Below are 20,546 nucleotides of genomic sequence, written 5' to 3'. Positions count from 1 at the left end.
ATTAAAATAGAGGGTTTCATGAGAAAAAAAAATTGATGGAAACAGCTCAGGGGAAGATGAAGGCTGCACCAGGGGTAGCAAAACCTGGCTCTGTGTACTCTGGCTGGATGTGACTCAGGCAAAGGACAGTCCTGAGGCAGCTAGCCAAAGGGGAAATCAGCTGGCTTCATGCTGAGGCTCAGGTGGCCCAGGAGCTGATGATATTCCCAGAAGAACAGGAAGCCTAGAGCAGAGCCAGAGCCACCACAGCCCCTCCTCACCTTTACTACCTTGACCAGCCCTATTGGCCAATTTCTCACTCTCACCCAGCTACAGAATCCTCAGGGTCTGTTCCCTGATCTCTACCACTAAGGCTGTGATGGTGAACCTATGACACGTGTGTCAGCACTGACACATGTAGTCATTTTTGATGCTAGGCAACTGCATATATGGGGCTGCATCCCGAGAAGGACATTTTGTTTTGTTTTGCTTTGTTTTTCTCAAAGTGACACACCACCCGAGTTATGAATGGTTTTTTGGCAAATTTTGACACACCAAGCCCAAAAGGTTGCCCATCATTGACTTAAAGTTTTCTACCACCAACTCTTTGGGGACAGCTTGGGTGTGAGGAATGCAACTGAAGAGAGAAGAGGACAATAAAGTGGTTTGTATACAAAAAAAAAATAAAAAAGAATCATTTGATCATTTGATTTGGTACCATCAGCTTCTGTTTATTCTTAGTCTTCCCTCCCACACTAGTTTCATCCTTTTTCTCCATGGTTTAGAATCTATACTCATAATACAACCCTCACCATCAAACTGTTTGCATAAAAAGATCTGAAGATAATATGAAATTTAGTTGTAAACTTTCATGTGAAAAAGTATCTTATATCAATCTAAGTGGCCAATATGACAGAAAATGAAAAAACTTGATTGTTAAAGTGTCTGGAAAAACAAGAGCACACACACATCTGTTGACAAAGATATGAATTGCTAACTATTTTGAAATAAAAGTTAATTATGTTGGAGGCCACTGAACTGCTCAAATACTTTAACCCAGTGAATTGTAAAAATAAGATGCTGGGAGGCCTTCTGAGTAAATACCTCACTTCATTGTGGCCAGAGGTCTGAATGATCCCCAGTTATTCAAAACATGAGACCTCAATCATTGACACTGACAGGTTTTTAAAGGCAAAAAGGGGAACTTAAAGAGTAAAAATAAAGTCTTACAGGGACCACTCTTGATGTGAGTAAAAGTAACTTATATGTCATGTACAGATAAGACCACTTTTGAACTGGGCTTCTTTACAGGAATGACAAGAATGACATAATACATCCTAACTCTCATTTATGACAAATCCCCAATCCCCACAAGAGTTCTCCAAAATCTGATCCCTTGACCTGATCTCCAAGACCTTCGAATGGACTTCTGTTACTTCCTACATTAATTGGTTTGATATAAGTACATTATAAAATGAGTTAACATACTTAGGATTAACAAAGTCATTTATTTAGTAGTAATATGATAGCACACACACTTAAAGTCACTATAGCAACACACACACACTTATGGAATTATAACTCAGATATCATCTGGGGACTACATTCTTAATCTGGTTACATACAGATTCTTGCCTGAGACTACAAATCTTATACATACAAAATATTATACTAAAGGAATTTTTAAGTTAATATGAATGAGTGGCTGTTTAATTAAATTTCCTTTACAGATTCCACTACTGATTATGTACTTACCCAGAGGTCAAGATGAAAGAGAAAGTTCTCATGTATTTGGAAATACTACTGATTTCACTTTTGGTAAAAAATCCTGGAAACAAAATGAGTGTCTATCACTTTGATTAAACAAAATGTGGCATTTAAATGCAATGGGATATTATGTTGTTGTAAAAAATAGATATGGTGAGTTCAGAGAAATAGCAAATGATTTGTAGTACTATTCAAAGAAAGAAAATATACAAAACAGCAGCAATTTTGAAAATGAAAACACTAAAACAGAATAGAATTCAGATGAAATGTAACAAAAATGGACTGTTGAGAACCAGATGAACATAATCTCTATTTTGTGGAATGATAATGAGGCACTCTTCCCTGTCTCAGTAGAGTTGGCGGACTATGTAAATGTTTCATATAATGTCATACAAAATTGGTTGATTTTTGCTAACCTGGTTTTCTCTTTTATATTTTGTATATAAAGATAGGAGTTGGAAAATATATAAGGTATAAAACAAAGCAGTAAAATATTAACTGTTAATACACTGACAATTCCTGATCATTTGAATTTTTTTCCATGTCACATAAATGAGTCACATAAGTAAATATCTAACTAGCTATCATAAAGAAAATGAAGGACTTAAACTGGGCAAAAGGTTATTTAAGACTTATTTGACTAATATCACTTATCCACAAAATCCACTCTAGTAATTTTCATTGAAATATTTTCCAGATTTTAACTTCTACACGTGGAGTGGTTGAAGGAATGGATGGATAAATGAAGAAGTGAAGCACTCCTTAAGCATTTTCTATGTACAAAGTATAGTGCTAAGAGATAGAGATACAAAAAGCATATAAAACGATACCTTCGCAAGTAATTCTAATGAGGAAGATCACATATGGGGAGTTTCAATTGCAAGTCAGATCAAGAGGTTCCATGTTGCTTAGGAGAAGATAAAACAGATAAGAATGACACTTCTTTAATACTTTGTCATCTTTTTTTAAATTTTATAATATTTTATTTGATCATTTCCAAGCATTATTCATTAAAGACAAAGATCATTTTCTTTTCCTCCCCCCCAACCCCCATAGCAGACACCTGATTCCACTGGGTATCACATATGTTATAGATTCGAACCCATTGCCATGTTGTTAGTATTTGCATTAGAGTGTTCTTTTAGAGACTCTCCTCTGTCATGTCCCCTCAACCACTGTAGATGGGCAGTTGCTTTTCCTCAGTGTTTCTGCTCCCACAGTTTGTCTTCTGCTTATGAATAGTGTTTTTTCTCGTAGATCCCTGCAGATTGTTCAGGGACGTTACACCGCCACTAATGGAGAAGTCCATTACGTTCGATGATACCACGGTGTATCAGTCTCTGTGTCCAATGTTCTCCTGGTTCTGCTCCTCTTGCTCTGCATCACTTCCTGGAGGTTGTTCCAGTCTCCATGGAACTCCTCCACTTTATTATTCCTTTGAGCACAATAATATTCCATCACCAACATATACCACAATTTGCTCAGCCATTCCCCAATTGATGGGCATCCCCTCGTTTTCCAGTTTTTGGCCACCACAAAGAGTGCAGCTATGAATATTTTTGTACAAGTCTTTTTGTCCATTATCTCTATGGGGTACAGACCCAGCAGTGCTATGGCTGGATCAAAGGGTAGACATTCTTTTGTCGCCCATTGGGCATAGGTCAAAATTGCCCTCCAGAATGGTTGGATCAGTTCACAACTCCACTAGCAATGAATTAGTGTCCCTACTTTGCCAATCCCCTCCAGAATTCACTACTTCCCTTTGCTATGATGTTAGCCAATCTAGGTGTGAGGTGATACCTCAGAGTTCTTTTGATTTGCATCTCTTTGATTATAAGAGATTTAGAACACTTCTTCATGTGCTTATTAATAGTTTTGATTTCTTTATCTGAGAACTGCCTATCCATGTCCCCTGCCCATTTATCAATTGGAGAATGCCTTGATTTTTTGTACAATTGATTTAGTTCTTTGTAAATTTGAGTAATTAAACCTTTGTCAGAGGTTTCTATGGAGATTTTTTCCCAATTTGTTGTTTCCCTTCTGATTTTAGTTACATTGGTTTTGTTTGTACAAAAACTTTTTAATTTGATGTATTCCAGATTATTTATTTTGCATTTTGTTATTCTTTCAATGTCTTGCTTGGTTTTAAAGTCTTTCCCCTCCCAAAGGTCTGATATGTATACTATTCTGTGTTTACCCAATTTACTTATGGTTTCCTTCTCTATGTTTAAGTCATTCATCCATTTTAAATTTATCTTGGTATACATGTGAGGTGTTGATCAATTCCTAATCTCTCCCACACTGTCTTCCAATTTTCCTAGCAGTTTTTATCGAATAGTGGATTTTTTTCCCAAAAGCTGTGATCTTTGGGTTTATCATATACTGACTTGCTGAGGTCGCTTTCCCCCAGTCTATTCCACTGATCCTCCTTTCTGTCTCTTAGCCAGTACCAAATTGTTTTGATGACTGCTGCTTTATAATATATTTTGAGGTCTGGGACTGCAAGGTCCCCCTCATTTGTGTTTTTTTTCATTATTTTCCTGGATATCCTTGATCTTTTGTTATTCCAAATGAACTTTGTTATGGTTTTTTCTAAATCAGTAAAGAAATTTTTTGGAGCTCAATGGGTATGGCACTAAATAGATAGATGAGTTTGGGTAGGATGGTCATTTTTATTATATTGGCTCATCCTATCCATGAGCAGTTAATGTTTTTCCAATTGCACAAGTCTAGTTTTTGTTGTGTGGAGAGTGTTTTGTAGTTGTGTTCATATAGTTCCTGTGTTTGTCTCAGGAAATAGATTCCTAAGTATTTTATATTGTCTAAGGTAATTTTGAATGGGATTTCTCTTTCTAGTTCTTGCTGCTGAGCTGTGTTGGAATTATATCGAAATGCTCATGACTTATGTGGGTTTAGTTTGTATCCTGCAACTTTGCTAAAGTTGTTGATTATTTCAATTAGCTTTTTGGTTGAATCTCTAGGATTCTTTAAGTAGACCATCAAGTCATCGGCAAAGAGTGATAACTTGGTCTCCTCCTTGCCTATTTTAATGCCTTCAATTACTTTTCTTCTCTAATTGCTACTGCTAGTGTTTCTAGTACAATGTCAAATAGTAGAGGTGATAATGGGCATCCTTGTTTCACTCCTGATCTTGTTGGGAATGCATCTAGTTTATCCCCATTGCAGATGATATTAGCTGATGGTTTTACATATATACTGTTTATTATTTTTAGGAACGACCCTTCTATTCCTATGCTTTCTAGTGTTTTTTTTTTAAATATTTCATTTGATCATTTCCAAACATTATTCATTAAAGACATAGATGTTATTATACACATGTTAATATACATAGATTGATATAAATGTAGTCCTTATAGAAGAGAGTTTGAGTAAAAGAAAAAGATAACGTTTTTCTCTTTTTCCCTTTCCTTCATATTTACCTTTTCAGGTATTCCATGATCTTTGTTTTTGGATATCAAACTTTCCACAGAGCTCTGGTCTTTTATCTGAAAAAACTTGGAAATCTTCTCTTTTGTTGAATGTCCATACTTTCCCTTGGAAGTATATAGTCAGTTTTGATGGATAGCTGATTCTTGGTTGAAGGACCAGCTCTTTTGCCTTTCTGAAAATCATGTTTCATGCCTTAAGGTCATTCAGAGTGGAACTTGCAAGGTCTTGTGTGACCATGATTGGCATTCTTTATATCTAAATTGTCTTTTTCTGGCTTCTTGTAAGATTTTTTCTTTTGCTTGAAAGCTTTGGAATTTGGTAATTACATTCCTGGGAGTTGTCTTTTGGGGATTTAGTGTAGAGGGTGTTCTGTGAGCTCAGTCAGTGGCTATATTGCCCCCTTTTTCTAGGATTTCTGGGCAATTTTCTTTGATTATATCTTGTATTAAGATGTCGAATTTGCTGTTTATTTCTGGCTTTTCTGGTAGTCCAATTATTCTAAATTGTCTCTTCTCCCTCTATTTTCCAAGTCCATGACCTTGTCAGTGAGATATTTTATGTTCTCTTCTAATTTCTTGGTCTTTTGGCTTTGATTTATTATTTCTTGCTCATTGTCTTCGAGTTGCCTAATTCTGACCTTTAAAGCCTGGTTTTCCTTTTCACTTTGGTCAAACTGGTTTCGTAGATGCATGAATTTCTTTTGCATTATTTCCCACTTTTCCTCCCAGAAGGCTTCCATCTTTTTGATCCTTTCCCATTCAAATTCTTCATGGGTTTGTGAAGAGTTTCCATTTCCTTTGGAAGGTTTTGGTTCATGTGCTTGTGTTTCCTCTTCTATCTCCTCTGTATTTTGTATTTTTGCTCCATAAAATGTGTCCAAAGTCGTCCCCTTCTTCTTGTTTTTCTTTGAGTTTTGAGGCTTTTGTGCTTCTGTGGAGTTTTCCATCTCTATCTGAGTGGGGAGGTCTAGCTTTTCTTATCTTTGTCTGGTGTTCAGAGGTTTTAGCCCTAGGCAAATTGTCCATTCTCCTCAGCTGTTCTGTCTTCCCGGGGAGGCCAGGAATTGCTGGTGTTTCCATGTTACTGCCCTCCTCAGTTCTCTCCCATTGCTTCTCCATTGCCTTACTTCCATGCTCTGAGCCTATGCTGTTGTTAGTTTTGAATTTCGTTGCCCTGGGAGCATATAGTTTGAGTTCGGTAGGGAAGGGTTTCTGGAGATCTGAACTTTAGCTTTCTCTAAGCCGCCATCTTGACCGGAAGGTTCAATACTTTGTCTTCTGAAAGAATCATTTCATTTCAAAGTTCCTTCAAGTCTTAGTTTAAGTCTCACCTTTTAGTAAAAAGATTTTTTCTGTTATCCTTAATCTTAATGTCCTTCCTTTAAGATCACCCCCAAATTTATTTAATATGTAACTTGTTCTTTCCCATTAAACTCTGAACTCCCTGGCAACAGGGACTACCTTTTGCTTTTCTTTATATCCCCAGTGATTGTCACAGTGGTACTATGATTCATGGTGGTATTTAAGAAATTCAAGCTTACAACTTAATTCTTCATTACTTTCCTTTTCAGATTTTAGACTATAGCTATTCTGAAGCAATTCTTTATCTGCTTTTCGGATCTAGTATACTCCTGCCTCTTGTCTCTTTTCCTACAATGCCCTCTCTTTCCTCTTTATCTAATTCCTATTCCTTCTTCATGACTCATTTCAAATTCCCCTTCACTTTTATAGTCCTTTCTAACTATGACAAAGCAAAGTGAGCTCTTCCTCCTTTGACATTATATTGTAATTAATAACCATAACAATAATATCAACAATAAAGAACAAGGAAAACAACAGTGACCACAAGTACCTCAAATTCTAACTCAGCTACCATATCATGACAAGGGTAGAAAACAATAGTGAAATAGAGGAAGAATAGCCAGGAATATATAAAACAGGAGCTCTGTATAATTGAAGACTATGAAAACTTGGCCATTGGCTGGTGATACACCTGATTAGGTTAGGCCAATGTGATCAAACTGCTTTTAAGAATCTAAGAAATAGATGGATATTGATAAGGTTACAAGCTGGTGTAATTTAGAATCAAGTCTGTTGATCATCAAACATATCTAGTACAAATCTTTTTGTGCTCTAGGATGACATAAAAAGAAAATACATTGAAATGAATCATAAATACCAATTGCCTATCTACTAAAAATGATTCAGTGAAGATGATATTGAACACTAAAGTAGGCAAATCATTTGTGCACATGATAGGGACTAAAGACCTGAATGCTTTTATTAAGTGACATTATACAATCATAACAAAATCAGAAAGACAAAAACATCTAGAATTTTCATACTCCTTTTTAGCAATGATCTCCCTAGCTCAAATTGCATAAAAATGTGTTGTAGATCAATTCTAGAAAATTATAAAGAATAATTTCATTCATGATGTCAAATTAGATGAAATGAAAGTAGAAACTGAGAAATTACTTCGAATATTAATGGGAAAAGGAAGTATTCATTAAAAATCAACACTTCATGAAAACTTAAAAAGTGCTACTTAATAATAAAATGGATGGTTTATATAATGTTCATGTCTCAAATGATTTTGAAAAAAACAATGAGCATAATTTGAATGGATTTTCAAAGAACCATTTTAGCATTTCACAAAATATCCAAACTACAGTTCAAGTATATGAATTTAAAGAAACAAATAAAAAATAAACAAATATAGTCTTCTATTATGCTGATTTTAATTGTGGCAATAAGATGGATGACCATGGCTCTAAAATGACTCCATATTAATAAAAATACTAAGAAAAGAAAATGAGCTGATAACCATTCATAATAAAAAATTAACATTCATTTGCAAAAAACAAGGAAATAAATTAAAACATAGAATCAGAGAATATAATACAATAGGATAAAAATTAAAAAAATTCCTTTGAAATGAAGATATAACTTCAGAAAGTAATAATAGAGTTTGATAACATATCAACCCCTGGATTTGTAAGTAAAGGTGGTTTATCTGTGGGCAGATGAAATGGCTAAGATTCAAGACTGGAATAAAAATGGACTCCATGGGCTCTGTCTCTGTCTTTGTCTCTTTCTCTATCTCTGTCTCTCTACCTATCTCTCAATGCATCAATTCAATCAATAATGAGTCCATAAAGAAGTTGCAAATTAAATCATGCATATTTGCACATAGAACTAGAGAATTTTACAATAGCGATTCAAGATTAGGTCATAGCCACTAGAAATGATAGGAGGAATATCTATAAGGAACCTGTATTAATTTATAAATGAAAATAATTCAGTAAAATGGTGAAAGTCATGTAATAAATTCATCCAGATTATAAAATTTTGGGATCTGTCATATCCCTAGGAAGATTTGATCAAGTTTGGGAATAATGTTCTTAAAGAAGCTTGCTATATTATAAAGTACAATAATATCCTAAATGCATACTGGATCCATAATATAAATTAAAGATGTAAATATTATCTACCTCCCCCTGAACATATTATTGATTCAAAAGTTTAAGGACATTTATGAAAGACAACAAAAACCAAATATTCACAGTCTTCAAACTCTACAGAATGAAAGTATTTTGAAATATAGTTATGTAATAGATATTACATATTAAACTAAAGCCACTTTGCAATGAATCAATGGACATGTTACACTGGCTATTCTGTCTGCTACTATAGTTGTTTCAAATATGCCATCAGTGAGTCTATAGAAAATAAGCTTACACTAATAATTAAAATCAGCCATTTTATCCACATGAGCTAGATGAAATGTCCACAGAATATTAAACTGGTCACAGAAATTAAATATAAAAATGTAAAAATAAAAGTTATGGAGAGGGGGGCAGCTAAGTGACTTTTGGATTGAGAGCCAGGCCTAGAGAAAGGAGGTGCTAGGTCAAAATCTGGCTTCAGACAATTCCTATCTGTGTGATGCTGGGCAAATCATTTAACTTCCATTGCCTAGACCTTATCACTCTTTTATCTTAGAAACAATGCACAGTATTGATTCTAAAATAGAAAGTAAGAGTTTAAAAATATGATAGAAGAATAATGAAATCCTCTAAATGCTTCTAAATCAATCACAATAAATTAAAAGGAATTAAGATAATAATGGTAGTAATGATGATGATGATGATTTTAGTATCTTCCAGAAATTAATGTTATAGATCATAATATTACAAAAATATTCAAAATTTTGCAAATAGGTTATCTTGAAACCAAAGGAATAGCACTGATAAAAACTATTGTCTATAATCTCTTCATAAAATCCAAAGTAATTTAAGAAGAAAATATTTTACTAGATGTTACAAATTTGCATATTAGCAAATTCTAATTATGTAGAATAAGAAACTTTTTAAAATAAAGGAGTCTAGAAAAACAGAGCAAAATCTTGGGTAAGAAGAGAAATAAGTTCCATAGCATCCACATTATCAAGTCTACTATTGAAGTTGCCTTAAATTATTTCAAGAAACTATAAAAGATAATAGATTGATAATAGATAAGATAATAAGAAATTTCCCAATGAATACAATGTGTAAAAAAAACATTCATTTTCTCCATTCATGTAGTTATCTGAAGAACATTTCATATTATAAGACATATGTGTGTATATATAAATATATATTTGTCAAATGATATCTTATTAAATGACAAGAGGGGAAGGAAGGGGAGTAAATTTGGCATTTTAATGTAACAAATAAGTAGTAACTTGTCCCAAGACTATTTCTGATCTCATGAAATCAATTGAGAACATGAATAATTTTAATAGTGTAAAAATAAATTGGTGAGCTATAAAAAGAAAATATTTAGATGGAAAAACTGTTCAATATAGGTTCAAAACTGTTCAGATACTTTTGATAGATATAATCAAAAGTATCTTCAGTGATGAAGTGAAGCGCAAATGTGAACTTCCCTTCAGGGTCAAGTTCAAAGTTGCTAAAGAAATTCTTATTATAAAAATAAAATATTTATTGAAAAATACAAGGATAAAACAGGATTTCTAATTCTAAGAAATTCTAAATCCACCCAAATAAATTCCCTGGTTCCACAAGGAACCACTTCTCCTGTGTTTCCTAGGCTACTCTAATCCTCTTTGATCTGACTAACCCAAATTTATACTATCTAAATAAAAACTACTGCGATTATCCTTATAATTCTTAACTTCACCTTCAAATTATAAAATAGCAAAGGCTAGTTGGTTGAGTTTCAACAAGTCGTAACAGACTCAGAGTCCAAACCAAAGGTCAGGTTTTTCTTTGGTCTTCTCAAATATAAATCAATCTATTAAAAAAAACTCAATAAATAGTCAATAGTGTGTCCCAAGTTGGGAAAGAAAAATACCGAGCTTCTTCAGATCTTTCCTTCAAAGGGAGAGAGAGAAATAAAGAGAGAGAGAGAAAGTAAGGGGTGGTGGAGAGAGAGAGAGAGAGAGAGAGAGAGAGAGAGAGAGAGAGAGAGAGAGAGAGAGAGAGAGAAAGATATTACCTCCTCCAGCCCTGAGAGAGAGTCTCTGAGTATCTCTGCCAACTGCCAGAGACCAACTCAAAACTTCCAGAGAGAGAAATTGACACAGAAAAAAACAGTTATAACTATCAACATCTGAAATCAACATGCTTTCTCAGTTCTTCTTCAAACTCCAGTTCTTTCTCAAGCCAGCCACTTTGCTTATGTCTAAACTAATAAAAAATACTTATTTTCTAATATTATCCTTATAATAGTAATATCTCATTTAATCCTCACAAGAATTGTACAAGGAATGTACTATTATTGCTATTTATAGATGAAGAAACAAATATAGAGAAGTTACACAACTTGCCCAGGAAGTGAGTGGCTGAGGTGAGATTTGAATCCACTTTTTCCTGAAAAACATGATACTCACTTTATTACAATGACACTTTCGTATGTTTTTCTGTACTATTCATTTTGAATGTCACATACTGTATCATTATCTGTCTTTTTTTTCACTTCTACAATAAGATTGTAAGATTCATGAAGTCATAGATTAAAGAATCATGTATTTACAACTAGAAGGACATAGTAGTTATCTGGTTCAATTGTTTTAGTATTACAGATGAGTCAACAGTGAATCTGAAGTCAAATGATTTGTCTAAGATCAAGGAGGCAGATACAGAAATTTTACCCTAGTCCTCTGAACCTAACCTCAAAATTAATTTTATTGTATCACAGTGTCCACCTATTTACTTGAAAGCAACCTCGTAAATATACCAAGAACTCTACATAAATGTACTGATTGACTGAAGGAAAAATTGATCTTGAGCATGACCCAAGAAACCAGAGTCCTTAATGTATATGATAATGAATACATCAGATCTGGCAAAAGAAGTGTGATAAAATATCATCAACAGGAGCCTGGGATGAATATATTAGCATTCTTCTACTTTTTCAAAACATCCTCAGGGACTGTTTCTGGTTTTCCACACATCTGTTCACATTTCATAGATTCATAGAATGTTAGAGAAGGAAGGGACCTTAGGGACCACCCAATCCAAACCAATCATTTTATAGGTGAGGAAACCAGGTCCAAGAGAGGTACAATTATTTGCTGAAGGTCACAGGCTATTAGAAAAAAACTCAAAAGAAAGTTCTACAAAAAAAATAAACATGGAAAATGAGAGGGTGGTGAAATAAAAGAAGGAAGATATGTGTTTCCTTCTGACTAGAGATCAACTAAACATTTTGTACCTATTTAGAATGACCATATGTACAGTTGTGTTTTTTTAGCTACATCAAAACTTTAAAATTGAATAGTGAAAGAGAATTCATAATTCATCATTTAAAGAGATAACTTTTTCTGAAAATACCATGTCTATTTTATTTTCTAGGTTCCCTTCTATCTAATAGAGAGGACTTTGTTACTAATAAACTAAACATTTAATAATTAAAGATTTTTGACCATAAATTCACATCAAATAAAAATTTAAAAACCTTAAATCATTCTTTAATTTCAGTTTTAGTAAAAAAATTGAGGAAATGAAAAATAAAGTAATAAGGATAACACAATTTTTTTTTCAATATTAAAAAAAGTATCAATTTGACTATTAGCATCGTAAATGAAAGATCTTTGTCCAAGGACCAAATAGTAGAGGAACTAAATCATATCAATCTAAACATTCTTGCTATGAATTAAATCCAATATGGAAGCTGCAGATATATAGATTATGGAGAGAGAGAGAGAGAAAGAGAGAGAGAGAGAGAGAGAGAGAGAAAGAGACAGAGAGAGAGAGAGAGAGAGAGAGAGAGAGAGAGAGATGAGATGAGATGAGATGAGATGAGATGAAATCATTCAAAATAACTTGGCTTAATTATCCTTAATAGAAAAGTTAAAGTAGATATTGAATGCCTATTGCTTAGATTAAAACATGTATTTGATGAACAGTCTTTACTATATCTATAAGTATGTATACCAAGGAAATAAAATACTATCAGTCAACAAGTTGAGATCACAGTTGAATGGAAACAAGAAGGTGAGTGTGATTATCTTTAGGAAATTTCAAAGTTAATGAGTCCAAGAAACTAATGGTCATCTTTTTAATACCAATATCCTACTAGTCTTATTATAGTGCTTGAGAGATAAATATAACACACATGGCAATAGAAAACATGACAGAGAGGAAATGACTGAAATGAGGAACTCTGCAGAAGAAATAAAGTTAAAGAAGTAGTAAAGAATAATAAAATGAGAAGATTAAAGAGGCTATTCATGATAGGTGAACAATCAGAGTGCTCCATTGGGTGAATATTGTATGGATTTTCTATTGAAAAATTATGAGAGGATACAGACAGTACTCACTCATAGAGCATTCATAGGTATGAATCATCACAGAATCAGTTGGGGATTAATACTAACTCTTTTTTTTAAACAAGATAAATTTTGGATGACAAATTTCAAAATAAATATTTTAACAATTAAAGCACTATTGACTAATAGTAGCAATAGTTAAATCTCTTGGTTTGGAATCTTGTTCATGTAGATCACTGCTATGGCAGATGTTATCCTGAGAAATCTACCATTCAAGAGAATGGTAAATTTTAAATTTTATTTCCCTCTATCTGAATAACATTTCTATTTCATTTTATGTTAAATTTTATGATTATGGAACTTTAAATTCTTCAATTACTTTGTAATTTGATGCTCAAAATAACCTTTTAGTGAGGGGAAAAATGGTAGTTATTATTATCCTCATTTTACAGAAAAAAATACTGAGATACAGGGAAGGTAAATAACCCATAAACAAATACCAAGTATCAAAGGCAAGATTAGAACCCAGATCTATTTTGACTCCAAAACTACTATTATATGAACTACATTATTTCCTGTGATCAATATTTTCTATGTGTGAACTTGTAATTTTTTTAAAATAATATTTTATTTGATCATTTCCAAGCATTATTCATTAAAGACAAAGATCATTTTCTTTTCCTCCCCCCCAACCCCCATAGCAGACACCTGATTCCACTGGGTATCACATATGTTATAGATTCAAACCCATTGCCATGTTGTTAGTATTTGCATTAGAGTGTTCTTTTAGAGTCTCTCCTCTCTCATGTCCCCTCAGCCATTGTAGTCAGGCAGTTGCTTTTCCTCAGTGTTTCTACTCCCACAGTTTATCCCCTGCTTATGAATAGTGTTTTTTCTCCTAGATCCCTGCAAATTGTTCAAGGACATTACACCGCCACTAATGGAGAAGTCCATTACGTTCGATGATACCACGGTGTATCAGTCTCTGTGTCCAATGTTCTCTTGGTTCTGCTCCTCTTGCTCTGCATCACTTCCTGGAGGTTGTTCCAGTCTCCATGGAATTCCTCCACTTTATTATTCCTCTTAGCACAAGAGTATTCCATCACCAACATATACCACACTTTGCTCAGCCATTCCCCAATTGATGGGCATCCCCTCGTTTTCCAGTTTTTGGCCACAACAAAGAACACAGCTATGAATATTTGTGTACAAGTCTTTTTGTCCATTATCTCTTTGGGGTACAAACCCAGCAGTGCTATGGTTGGATCAAAACGTAGACATTCTTTTGTCGCCCTTTGGGCATAGTTCCAAATTGCCCTCAAGAATAGTTGAATCAGTTCACAACTCCACCAGCAATGAATTAATGTCCCTACTTTGCCACATCCCCTCCAGCATTCATTACTTTCCTTTGCTATCATGCTAGCCAGTCTGCTTGGTGTGAGGTGATACCTCAGAGTTGTTTTGATTTGCATCTCTCTGATTATAAGAGATTTAGAACACTTCTTCATGTGCTTATTAATAGTTTTGTTTTCATTATCTGAGAACTGCCTATCTATGTCCCTTGCCCATTTATCAATTGGAGAATGGCTTGATTTTTTGTACAATTGATTTAGCTCTTTTAAATTTTAGTAATTAAACCTTTGTCAGAGATTTCTATGAAGACTTTTCCCCAATTTATTGTTTCCCTTCTGATTTTAGTTACATTGGTTTTGTTTGTACAAAAGCTTTTCAATTTGATGTAGTCAAAATTATTTATTTTACATTTTGTGATTCTTTCAATGTCTTGCTTGGTTTTAAAGCCTTTCCCCTCCCAAAGGTCTGACATGTATACTATTCTGTGTTTACCCAATTTACTTATGGTTTCCTTCTTTATGTTTATGTCATTCACCCATTTTGAATTTATCTTGGTGTAGGGTGTGAGGTGTTGATCTATTCCTAATCTCTCCCACACTGTCTTCCAATTTTCCCAGCAGTTTTTATTGAATAGTGGATTTTTGTCCCAAAAGCTGGGATCTTTGGGTTTATCGTATACTGTCTTGCTGAGGTCGCTTTCCCCCAGTCTATTCCACTGATCTTCCTTTCTGTTTCTTAGCCAGTACCAAATTGTTTTGATGACTGCTGCTTTGTAATATAGTTTAAGGTCAGGGACTGCAAGGCCCCCATCATATGTGTTTTTTTTTTCATTATTTCCCTGGATATCCTTGATCTTTTGTTATTCCAAATGAATTTTGTTATGTTTTTTTCTAAATCAGTTTAAGAAATATTTTGGGAGTTCAATGGGTATGGCACTAAATAGATAGATAAGTTTGGGTAGGATGGTCATTTTTATTATATTGGCTCGTCCTATCCATGAGCAGTTAATGTTTTTCCAATTGTTCAAGTCTAGTTTTAGTTGTGTGGAGAGTGTTTTGTAGTTGTGTTCATATAGTTCCTGTGTTTGTCTTGGGAGATAGATTCCTAGGTATTTTATTTTTTCTAAGGTGATTTTGAATGGGATTTCTCTTTCTAGTTTTTGCTGCTGAGCTGTGTTGGAGATATATAGAAAAGCTGATGATTTATGTGGGTTTAGTTTGTATCCTGCAACTTTGCTAAAGTTGTTGATTATTTCAATTAGCTTTTTGGTTGAATCTCTAGGATTCTTTAAGTAGACCATCATGTCATCTGCAAAACTTGGTCTCCTCCTTGCCTATTTTGATACCTTCAATTTCTTTTTCTTCTCTAATTGTTACTGCTAGTGTTTCTAGTACAATGTCAAATAGTAGAGGTGATAATGGTCATCCTTGTTTCACTCCTGATCTTGTTGGGAATGCATCTAGTTTATCCCCATTGCAGATGATATTAGTTGATGGTTTTAGATATATACTGTTTATTATTTTTAGGAACGACCCTTCTATTCCTATGCTTTCTAGTGTTTTTAATAGGAATGGGGGTTGTATTTTATCAAATTAGGACCTCTGAGGGCTCCTAATGAGATTAGCTTTCCCTGGGTTGAATTTAGTATGCCTTCAGGCAGGGACTTTTTTTGTGAGACTCTGATGTAAGGATCCAGCCAGGGGGTTACAAGCTCCCCCCTCTCTCTCTGTTTCCCTACTGTCTGGGTGCCCCCTCGACTGGGTTAGGTTGTTTTCAGGATGTGGCCTTCAGAATACCCGGCTTCGGAGGCCCTTTTGCCAGCCCTTAGGGTTGCTTTTGTTTCAAAAGACCCTGCTCTCTGAGGGGGAGGGGCCGCAGCTTCCTGGAACCACCGAGGGCTCCTCCCAGGGGGTTACAAGCTACCCCATCTCTCTCTGTTTCCCTGTTGTCTGGGTGCCCCCTCGACTGGGTTAGGTTGTTTTCAGGATGTGGCCTTCAGAATAGCAGGCTGTGGGGTTCTGAGGTTGCCTCTGCTGCCTCGGACTCAGACTCGGCGCTCTGGGTTGGGGGGGAATGGGTCCTAGGACCTTCCTTCTTTCTACCCCTTAGGCCCGAATGGTCTTGGGTTCTGGCTTTGGGGGGGGGGGGGCGTACGTTTTGATCCAGGTCCAGGTCCAGGAGGAGGACTCCCGGGGTCTATGCTGTTGATCATTTTGAATTTCTGTGCCCTTGGAGCAATAGATTTGAGATCGGTAAGGAATGGTTTCAGGAGATCTGAACTTTAGCTTTCTGTAAGCTGCCATCTATCTTGACCCTGAACCTGTAACTTTTATCTTTGTCTAGAATATGTTTTTCTTAGATGTTGTTTCTCATTTTGATGGAAGATTGCAAACTAGGTAATTCAATTAAGTGTATTAAATTTTTCATAAATATTTTAATTTTTCCACTTACATTTAGAAAAAATTTAAGCTTCATCTTTTACAATTTAGAGTTTCAACTTATCTCCTACTTTCTGCTCCCTGCCTTCATCAATTGAGTAGGTAAGAAATTTGATAAAATTTATATATGTATAGTCATGCAAAACATATTTGCATATTTGTCATGTGTGAAAGGAAAAAAACAGAATAAAGGAAGAAAAGAAGAAAAATGATTTTTTAAACAGAATGCTTGATTCTCATTAGGATTTCATTAATTCATTCTCTGGAAATGGACAGAATTTTTCATTATATAACTTTTGGGATTATTTTGGCTCTTTGTATTATTTAAGATAGCTAGGTCACTCACAGATGATCATTGTAAAATAATTTCTAGTACTATGTAGCAATTTACATGAAAATAAACCAAGAATATTTATCCTCATGACAGAAAAAATAACCTAAAATAAAATTATATATAATTAAAATAGCTAAGGAAGGAAATTTGATATTATTAAAAGGTACCTTAGATAATGAAATAATATCAATAATAAACTTGCATGCATCAGGCCATATAGCATCCAGATTTTAATGTGACAAGTTAAATGAATTACAGAATAAAATATATAGTAAAACTATGGTAATGGGGAACCTCAATCTTTACTTCACAGAACTAGAAAATTCTAATAAAAATAAATATAAAATAAATTAAAGAGGTGAATAGTATTTTAGAAAAGTTAGATATGATAGGCATTTGGAAAAAGTTAAAAGAGAATAAAAAAGAAAATATTTATTTTTCAGCAATGCATGACACCAAATAAAAATTGATCATATATTAGAGACTAAAAACCAAACAAGCAAATACAGAAAAAAAAATATTGACTACATCCTTTCCAGATCATAATGCTATTAAAATTATGTGGGCTAAAGGTCAATACAAGGAGAAATTAAGAATGAATTGGAAATTCAATAATTGTATTCTAAAGAAAAGTGGATCAGAGAACATATCATAGAAATAATAAGTTGACTAAGGAAAATGAGAGAATATACCAAAATTTATGGGATACAGCTAAAAAGAGAATAAGAAAATCTATATCTCTAACTGCTTACATAATTAAAATAGAAGGAAAAAAAGTTGAATAAAGTAAGCATGCAACTAAAAAAAGCTAGAAAAATAATTCATTAAAAATACCCAATTAAACAACAAATTAAAAATTCTGAAAATCAAATTTCCAGCATCAAAAATGGAAAGGGTTAATTCACCACCAAAGAAGACAAAATTAAATTAGGAATTATTTGTTTTAAAGATATGCCAAAAATTTGGACAATTTAAGTGAGATTTATAAATATTTGTGAAAATATTTATATATAGTTAACAAAAGAGAACATTTTTACTTTAAAAATCCCAACTCAGGATAAGTAAGCCATCCATGAATTCCCTAAGAAAAATTCTTCAGGGACAGATGGATTCATAGATGAATTCTACCAAACATTTAAAGAACAATTAATTAAAATATTTTATAAAATATTTGAAGAAATAGTTGAAGAAAGCATCCTATCAAATTCCTTTTACAATACAAATATGGTATTGTTATGTAAACCAGAAAGAGCAAAAACAGAGAAATAAAAGTATTGACCAATCTCAATGATGAATATTAATACAAAATTTTTAAATAAAATACTAGCAAGATCACAGCAATATAAGCCAAAGATCATGCACAATAATCAGGTGAGATTTATACCAAGAAAGTGTCTCTGATTCAATATCAGGAAAAGCATGAGCATAATTGGCTACTTCAGTAATAAAACCAAAAGAAAAAAATCCTAATTACCTCAATAAATGCCAAAAAAAAAAAAAACTTTGACAAAATACTACTATTAAAAACACAACAGAGCACAGGAATTAATGACATTTTCCTTAAGTTTATAAAAAAGTATATAACTAAAACCATCAACATGCATGTGTAATGGAGATAAACTAGATTTTTTTTTCTAATAAGATCACAGGTAAAGCAAAGCTGTCCATTATCACCACTATTATTGAATATTAACTAGAAATTCTAGATGTCTGTAAGAGAACAAATAAAAGAACTAGAATAGGCAATGAAGAAACAAAATTCTCACACTTTGCATATGATATGCTAATAAATCCTAAATCTCAAGTAAAAAACTAGTTGAAATAATTAACAACTTTAAGAAAGTTGCAGGACATGAAACCATATAAATCATCATCAGTTCTTTTAATATAACCAGCAAAGCCAACAAGATACAGAAAAAGAAATTCAATTTGACTTGATTTTAAGTAAATACCTGGGTATCTACCTGCCAAGGCAAACAAAGGAATTATGTGTATACAATTACAAAACATTTTTCTCACATGAAGTCAGATCTAAACAAATGGAAAATTCTTTACTCAGGAGTTGGGTGAGTCAATATAATAAGAATGAAAATCCTACCTAAATTAATCTACATATTCTAAGCCATAACAATTGACTTGTCCAAAAATTATTTTCCAGAACTAGAAAAAATAATAATGAAACTCATCATGAAGAATATCAATGGAATGTCAAGAGAATCATTTTTCAAATGTCAAAGATGACTTAAGACTACCAAATTTCAAACTATATTTAAAAGCTGCAATTATTTTTTTTAAATGGTACTCACTAAAAGAATAGGGTAATAGATCAAAGAAATAGATTAGCTACATAATGCATAGTAGCTAATGGCTATAATTTTTTACTGTTTGATAAACCCAAAGATCTAAGCTTTTGGGACAAGAAATCACTATTTGACCAAAAGCTGCTCATAAAACTGGAAAAAAAAAAGTTTGGCAGAGACTGGGTATAGACAAAAATTTCACAAATTATACCATAATAAAGTCAAAATGGATAAATGACTTAGTCATAAATGGAGTTCCTATTAGCAAATTAGAGGAGTACAGAGTGCTACTCTTCTTGTCAAATCTAATGATAAGGGAAGAATTTATGGCCAAACAAGATACAATGCAGTATATGATGCAAAATGGCTATCTTTGATTATATTAAACTAAAAAAGGTTGTGGCCAGGCAAAACCAATGCAACCATGATTAGAAGAAATCAAGAAAGCTTGGAGAAAATTTTTACAGCAAGTATCTCTAAATAGGGCCTTATTTTTAAACACAGAAAATGGAGTCAAATTTTTATGAGAAAAAATCATTTCACAATTGATAATTGTCAATGGATATAGATAGATAGATAGATAGAGAGAGAGAGAGAGAGAGAGAGAGAGAGAGAGAGAGAGAGAGAGAGAGAGAGAGAGAGATAGCTTTCAGATGAAAAAAATCAAGACTGTATAAGAAAAAATGCTTTAAATCACTCTTGATTAGAGAAATGCTAATCAAAACAATTCTGAAGTACCACTCCACACCTATCAGATTGGTTAATAAAATAAAATAAGCAGAGCATAATAAGTACTGGAGAAAATATAGGAATATTGAGACACCAGTGTTCTGAATAGTAAAGTCATGAACTGACCCAACCAGACTGCAGTGATTTAGATCTAAATCCCAAAGTTTTTTTTTTTAATTAAGCATATCATTTGATCCAGCAATGGAATTACAAGATATGTAACCTAAAATATTTTTAAAAGGGAAAAAGGCATGTCTATACAAAAACATTTTAACAGTTTTCTCTGATTATAAGGGTTTTATAACATTTTTTCATGCGCTTATTAATAGTTTTGATATCTTAAACTGAAAATTGCCTATTTATGTCCCTTACCCATTTATCAGTTGGAGAATGATTTGATTTTTTATACAATTGGTTTAG

This window comes from Monodelphis domestica, chromosome 4, assembly GCF_027887165.1.
Source record: "Monodelphis domestica isolate mMonDom1 chromosome 4, mMonDom1.pri, whole genome shotgun sequence".
Lineage (NCBI taxonomy): Eukaryota > Metazoa > Chordata > Mammalia > Didelphimorphia > Didelphidae > Monodelphis > Monodelphis domestica.
The sequence above is the reverse complement of the archived record's forward strand: the minus strand, read 5'-3'. Positions refer to the sequence as shown.